Here is a 7,057-nt window from a genome sequence, read left to right on the forward strand (position 1 = left end):
CCCCATTCTGTCGACTTAGAGGGCTCTTAAAATCGACTTCTGTACTCCTCCCTGGAGAGGGGAGTAGTGCTAAAATAACCTTGTTAGGTGGAATTTGGGGTAGTGTGGATGCAAGTCGATGTTATTGGCCTCCGGCGTTATTGGTGCTCCAATGTGACTGCTCTGGACAGCACTTTCAACTCCTGTGCACTAGCCAGGTATGCAAGAAATACCCTGGGACTTTTGAATTTCATTTCCTGTTTGGTCAGCGTCGTGAGCTCAGCAACACAGGTGACCATGCAGTCCCCCCAGAATGGCAAACGAGCTCCAGCATGGAGCAAATGGGTGACACTGGATCTGATTGCTGTGTGGGGAGAAGCATTTGTCTGAACTCCGATCAAAAAGAAGAAATGCTAATATATATATGCCAAAATTGCACAGGGCATGAGGTACAGAGGCTACAACAGGGACACACGGGAGTGCCACGTGAAAGTGAAGGAGCTTAGGCAACCCTACCAGAAGACAAAGGAGGCAAACGGTAGCTCTGGGTCAGAGCCCCATACATGCTGCTTCTATGATCCGCTGCATGGCATTCTATGGGGGGACCCTACCACTCCTCCACCACTGTCCGCATACTCCTGCAAGGGGGGAGTCTCACGCAACACGGAAGAGTATTTTGTGGATGAGAGGCAGGAGGAGAATGCGCAGCAGGCAAGTTCGTTCTCCCCGGCAGCCAGGACCTTTTCCTCACCTTGGCGCCAATACCCTCCCAAGGCGGAATCCCGGATCCTGAAGGCGAAGAAGGCACCTCTGGTAAGTGCACATTTGTAACTTCATTGCAGGATTTAAAAGCAATAGTGTTTAATGTTTGATTTGCCCTGAAGACTTGGGATTCATTCGCAGCCAGTACAGCTACTGGAAAAGTCTGTTAACATGTCTGGGGATGGAGCGGGAATCCTCCAGGAACATCTCTATGAAGATGAAAGCCTTTGCAGAAGGGGTTTCTAGGGAGGGCTGCCTTATTTCTTCCTCCATGTTAGGACACTTTACCACGCCAAGCCCTCCCTAAAAATCTTCTGCAAAGGCTTTTAGAGTACCTCTAGGAGAGTTTCATGGAGATGTCCCTGGAGGATTACAGCTCCATCCCCAGACATGGTCACCTGGTTGATATAGGGGAATTTTTTTAAGGAAATAATAAAAGGACCCCGTTCATTCTGGGCTGTTTGCGCTCGGCTAAAAAAGATCACCCCAAATAGCCATTCGGAAAGGTGAGGGGAGGTGTGTGCTGCACATCCACCTGAAAACCGCAGCCCCTCCTTTTAAATGGCAAACCCAACCAGCACTGCTTGCTATGGGAAAGGAGGACGCTGCAGTTTGAAACCATTCCCACATGTTACGAAGGCGTTGGACGCCAAACCCGCGTACCCTTTGGCTTACCATGGCTGACTGGAAACTGAATTCTGTTGCCTAGCCGTGTGTGATGTGTCACCATACTGGCAGGTGCTCAATATAGAAGGCAAAATGCGACCTTCTACCTAAAGCGCATGTGCTGTCTGTTGTGAATTGCTTGATTCACTGTGAAAGTCTCCCTTTTGTTCTCAGAAATGTATCATCTTAAATTTTCCTCTCCGTTTTTATCCCCCTGCAGGTGCAAAACTCTCTATGCTCCCCCTATCATCTCGGTCCCTGAGGTTAACTCCAATCCTCATAAGAAGTCTTCCTGGGGACGTTCACGATAGTATGTGGGCAATGGTCTGTGTCTTGGTCCTTTGGGATTGAAGGAACCTTTTTTCTTTTACTGGGATATGGGTTTTCATAACCATTCGTCCCCATAACGAGTGCGACTGGTGATGACCCTGGGAAACTGGAGTGTCTAAGGGTATTGCCTGTGTGACTTATGATTAGCCAGTGGGGTAAAACCGAAGTCTTCTCTGTTTGGCTGGTTTAGTTTGTTTCGGTGTGCAAAGGAACTCCAGCCTTGGGCTGTAACTGCCCTGCTTTAAACAATTTGTCCTGAATTGGCACTTTCAGTTGTGTCCCAGCAGAACCAGGATCGCTAACTTACAGCCTGGGACATAGACATTATATCTAAGCTTAAAGCATTCCGCAATTTCCAATCATTTTATAGAGTCTAAACATTACATATTCTTACCAGTCTAACACCTATCTTGAGCAATGCTAAAACAGAGGTGAGCTGGTCTGGTTTCCAGCTATGGATTTGTCATTGCTTAGCTGATGCCCTGAGCCTTTGGCAAGAGCAGGCACCTGGTCTGCTAGCGTCACAGTCTTCTGTTACTAGAGATCATATTATGAGATTAAAGGGAAAAACCTATAGGTAAAACACCCTTTCGACCTACCCAAGACCTACTTGGTAAACATTTTTATTTTACATCTGCACTGCTAAATATGCAATATAGTAGGAAGTGCTTTGGCAAAATGTAACTTTTAAAATATATACACACCATACTTTTGGTAAGAATCTGAGTGCTAACAATGCCAGTATTTAAATTTGGAGGCCAAATGGATTAGCTTAATTGCGTATGAAAAAAGGATCCAGTGCACCAATTTAATTCCAACTGTTTAAAAACCAATGCAGTTAAACTGGGGCAAATCCCTGTGCGTCCACTCTTCTGTGTCAGAGGCAATGCAGCCTACTGGATACAGCACAAGACAACAACCTAGGAGACTTGGGTTCTAGTCTTGGCTTAGTCACCGGCCTGCTGGGAGACCTTGGGCAAGTCACTTCCTGTCTGTATACCTTAGTTTCCCCATCTGTAAAAGGGGGATATGATACTTATCTCTTTCCTGAAGAGCTGTGAGATATACTGCTAAAAAATAGTGTTTAAGGACTAGGCATTATCACATTGGTTTCTGACAGGTTTGTTCAGTTTAGCTTGTAAATTGCCCAGTTAAAGCTATGTCATTTTACATCAGTTTGAAACCAATATGAATGTTCAAGCAAGCTTCACTGGTTGTACTACATTGATATAAAATTACAAGATCTCTTGAATTTGTGAATTTTTGTGTGTAGACCAGGCCTGAATGCTATTTTTGAAACTGACTCTTTCTTGCCAGCCTGCCTGTGAAATACAATCCAGCACAGTAGAAATTCCTGCATGCTCCTGACCACCAGGTTCAGTGCCTTACTGCTGTAGGCACAGTAGACACTGAGTTGCACCTGCCTTCACCAGAGCCAAAGGAAGCAAAGGGAAACAAACTGGGCTGTGTAAACAAGTGTGAGGAAACAGGTACTGGAGGGAAGCAATACTGTAAGTGATGGCTTGGCACAGCCCCACAACGTACAACTCCTCACAGAGACCCTACTCTGAAGAACTAACTCCCAGCTCTCGCCCGAAGCAGTTACTGAGGAAGGAAGGAATTTCATCCTTGAAAGAAACTTATACCAAAGCCAAACACTAAAGAGCTGGGTAGGGCCCACTGAAGAATGCGGCTATCTGTTTCTTCTCTCTGACTTGCAGCGCACCATGGTCCCCCTCAAAGCAGCTCTGGTTACTTGTGCTCATTATCGCTATGATCAGCAGCACGGGCAGTCTGATTTCAGGATATTTATGGCACAAGCTTGGAGTGGTCCAGCGCTGTGCAGCACAATGAACAAAATGGCACCATCTTGTCGTCCAGTCTCCTCTTGGCATGGGTTTTGCTATCACAGCCTGCTTCGACAGAAGCCTTGATAGTAAGGCTGAATGTGGTGTTATGACGGGACGCTCTAACAGAATTTGCAACAAATTTATCATTGGAAGCAAGCACCTTCTCCTAATGAAAATGACAGATGATCAGATCTGTCTTTTTGGTAAGCAGAGTGGTTTACTTTATTCAGCTACAACGTGTTGTGTATGATAGCATTGTCCAGACTTCCTTGTGTGATGGGGTCTTCTGTTCAGATGGATCTTGGTCACAATGACTGATTTGGGGCCTGATCCAAAGCTCATTGCTGTTAATGGAAAGACTTCCAGTGATTGCAATGGGCTTTGGATCAGTCAGTCTTGATGCAGAGGCCCATGGTGATATGGTAACTACAGGCTGGATCCTCAAAGCTATCTAGGCTCCTCACATTCATTCAGTTACATAAGTGGACGTTAGAAGCCTAAATACAACAGAGGATCTGGGCCTGAAGTTTTCAAAATGTGTGCCTGCAAGCAGCTGGCCTCGTCAGCTACATTTGAGGGACCTCATATAGAGGTAGCGGTTTTGTTTTGAACAGCTGGATTTCATAGTGCAGGAGCATCTTTGCACATGAGAGATTTGTTAGGAGAATGTGAAGTAAATAGGGTAGAGACTAAACAATAATAATCCTGCTTCTGGCCTTGCTTTTAGTTTAAACAGGCTGAAAAACAAAGCAACAGAATGTAAGTGAAAGCACAAGGCTGCACCCCGCCTTCCTCCCTCGCAGCTGGTAGCCTTGAATATAAAGGGCTAATTGAGCAAGGGGTTGCAATGGTTACCAAGTAGCTGGAGGGGACAGTGTAAGGAGGAGACGCAGAGTCTGCGAGAGTGACCATGACCAAAAGAAACCCCGCTCCTTACCCCTCCTATCAGAGACAAAAGAGGTGGTCTTATCGACCCCAGACTCGGGACCATTCAGAATTGAATATGACCTTACATTGGCAGGGTGGTACCCGGGGAGGGGCAATACAAGTATAATTAGATTGGCCGAGAAGGGAGCTCCCTCGGCATGTAGAGCCAGGGGTTAGGAGAAGGAGGTGGTTCTATCAGCGTACTGAACTGTAGTTGGGTGAGGAGACTAGGAAAACTATCAGCTTATAGCCATAGCCCGCCCGGTGTGAAGGGCTTCGGAACATGCTGGCTTCTTTAGCTCCAATAAACCCATCCAAATGCTGACAGACTGGCCTCTGGACTGTTATTTTCCGACGAACTGTGTCTGGGAACTAAGAGGGAGGAGGGAGCTGGATCCCCGCCAACAAGGTGCCAGAAGATGCATTGCTGCATTGAATACAATGTGATGATGCTGGTACAGTCATTAGGCCATGAGCGCCGAACAGGGACAGCACCAGGTGTTATAGATGAGAAAGCAATGAGAACTCGGATCAGTTAGAGCAGTCGCTATGCTACCACCACGAAAACATGTTGTCAGAGGCAGTACACGCACTGCATGGCTGCAAGCATTGCCATGGAGATGGCTGCACTGTTTTCACAGTAACTGTGAAATCTCTGGTTTCCCCTATTTCAACCAGGAAATGGTTTCTCTGGCTGCACAATAGCTAGAGAAAAGTCTGGGAGACATGTGTGTGAACAGAGGATCCATCTGTATGAGAGAGGGAGAAGAGATAAGGAGGCAGGATGCCGCGACAGGAGCCATCTGGTCTGGCTCTGGGCTCCTACAGAGGACTTCTGTGTACCCTTCCTCTCTCACACCCCCCGCTGCATTCAGTGGTACAGTCTTGTTGCCGGCACCCAGTGCCGAGAGGCTGAACAACAGCTTGAGTTGGTTCGTTACCCGGTGTGCTACACCCAATAATCACAACGGGGTGGAGAAGCAGAAAAGCTTATTTGAAGCTTCAAAAAGGTACAGGGAGAATAAAATCTCAAATCCTGCACAAGAGAGCAGGAAGTTACACAGACTTTTATACATCCTTTTTCCCAGCATACTTATCCAATAGCAAGCTGCTCCAAGTATCCATATAGCCAGCCAATCCAATTCCCAGCTAGTTCCCTGATTCTCTGTATCATTTGTTAAACTATACATAAAGCTGCTTTATTCAGCATTGTTCTTCCATATCTCCCCTGTTTGGCCTTGCTTAGTTTCAGGCAGTCTGACTCTGCAACATACTGTTGCAGTTCTCAGCATAACTGCTGTGTGTGCCTCCAGGCGGGGGGGATGGGGGGCAAGGACACTTGGGCCTAGCACGCAGAGCTGCTGCGAGTGCCTCCAGGCAGGAGGGGGGGGCAAGGACGCAGGGGCCTAGTGCGAGGGGGCTTCATCGACACTTGTGGTCTTCCATCCCCTCGAGTTACCTAGTGGCCATGCCCCAGTGTTCCCAACAACTCCCCCCTTTGAGAACACTCAACAGCCTTGGCTCTGAGTTTTCTCACTTGGGCTACTTATTTCTTTACAATAGGACTTTGCATAAGCACTTTGTGATAGCCCTGAAGAGAATGACTTATTAACTTTTGCAAAAGGGCCCTGACACATGATACTGCACAGCATAATACCAGTAATACAAGCAGTACAGGAAAGAGAAGTTTCAATAGCAGGCTAAATAAACCACCAAGCCAAGACGACAAACCCCAGCCTGAAAACAAGGTTTGCAACCAATCGTTCTCTGGGGGAGTATAGGCAACCTGTGCTCCGGCTCGGGCATGGGCTTCAGCCTGTACCACCTTTTCATAGATCTCATAACTGCTATCATTTACATATACACAACATCGGGGCCCGATAAGGGCACAAACCCCTCCTTGGGATGCCAAGAGATAGTCCAAAGCCAGCCTGTTTTGGAGGGAAAACGTCCTGAGCTGCTGTACCTCTTCATTTAATGTTTTGACTGCTGACCCTAAATCACTAACCGAGTCCTCTAACTCTAAGGCAACTTTCTCAAGTACCATCTGCAGCCTTACAGTATAGCGGCCTATGCCTGCCATGGCTGGCCCGGTAAACAGTGGCGCTATTCCCAGTACAGAGCACCCTACCAGCTTCTCGGTTGTGAGGGGATTCTTCATATTGCCCGCCAATGCCGTAGTCAGTCGCCGCAGGGTCTTTTCTCGTGACTCAACAGAGGTGTCTCGGGCATTTCTAATCTTTCCTTTGGGCAGTGTGGCAGTTATGGAAAGATGAGGAACTCCATGAGCTATATAACAGCTACCTGTCCAGTTGGCCGGCAGCACCTTGTAAGCCTTTCGGCCACATACAAAATTGTGACCCTGTAGGGCCCAATAAGGACTGTTTCTTAAGGGGATTCCTGGGATATTTAAGGCTGCTTTTCCAAACAGTTCATATGCCCCTAGGGGGGGGCATCCCATCCTCCTGATTGGGTACAAGTGGGGGCATTTCTAATTGTGCTGTTCAAATTACACTCGCCATAGGGACCACTACAAACCCACC

The 7,057-nt window shown here is 47.3% G+C and overlaps 1 long non-coding RNA gene across 1 annotated transcript; it reads left to right on the forward strand.

The window, feature by feature from the left end:
* Window positions 1-265: 265 nt before the first annotated feature.
* Window positions 266-4,835, forward strand: LOC140909914 (uncharacterized). The gene is made up of 3 exons (XR_012158383.2): window positions 266-792; window positions 1,628-1,731; window positions 3,055-4,835. It is a non-coding gene; the product is annotated as an uncharacterized LOC140909914 (long non-coding RNA).
* The last annotated feature ends 2,222 nt before the right edge of the window (window positions 4,836-7,057 follow it).

Source organism: Lepidochelys kempii, chromosome 4 (genome assembly GCF_965140285.1).
Source record: "Lepidochelys kempii isolate rLepKem1 chromosome 4, rLepKem1.hap1, whole genome shotgun sequence".
Taxonomy (NCBI): Eukaryota; Metazoa; Chordata; order Testudines; family Cheloniidae; genus Lepidochelys; species Lepidochelys kempii.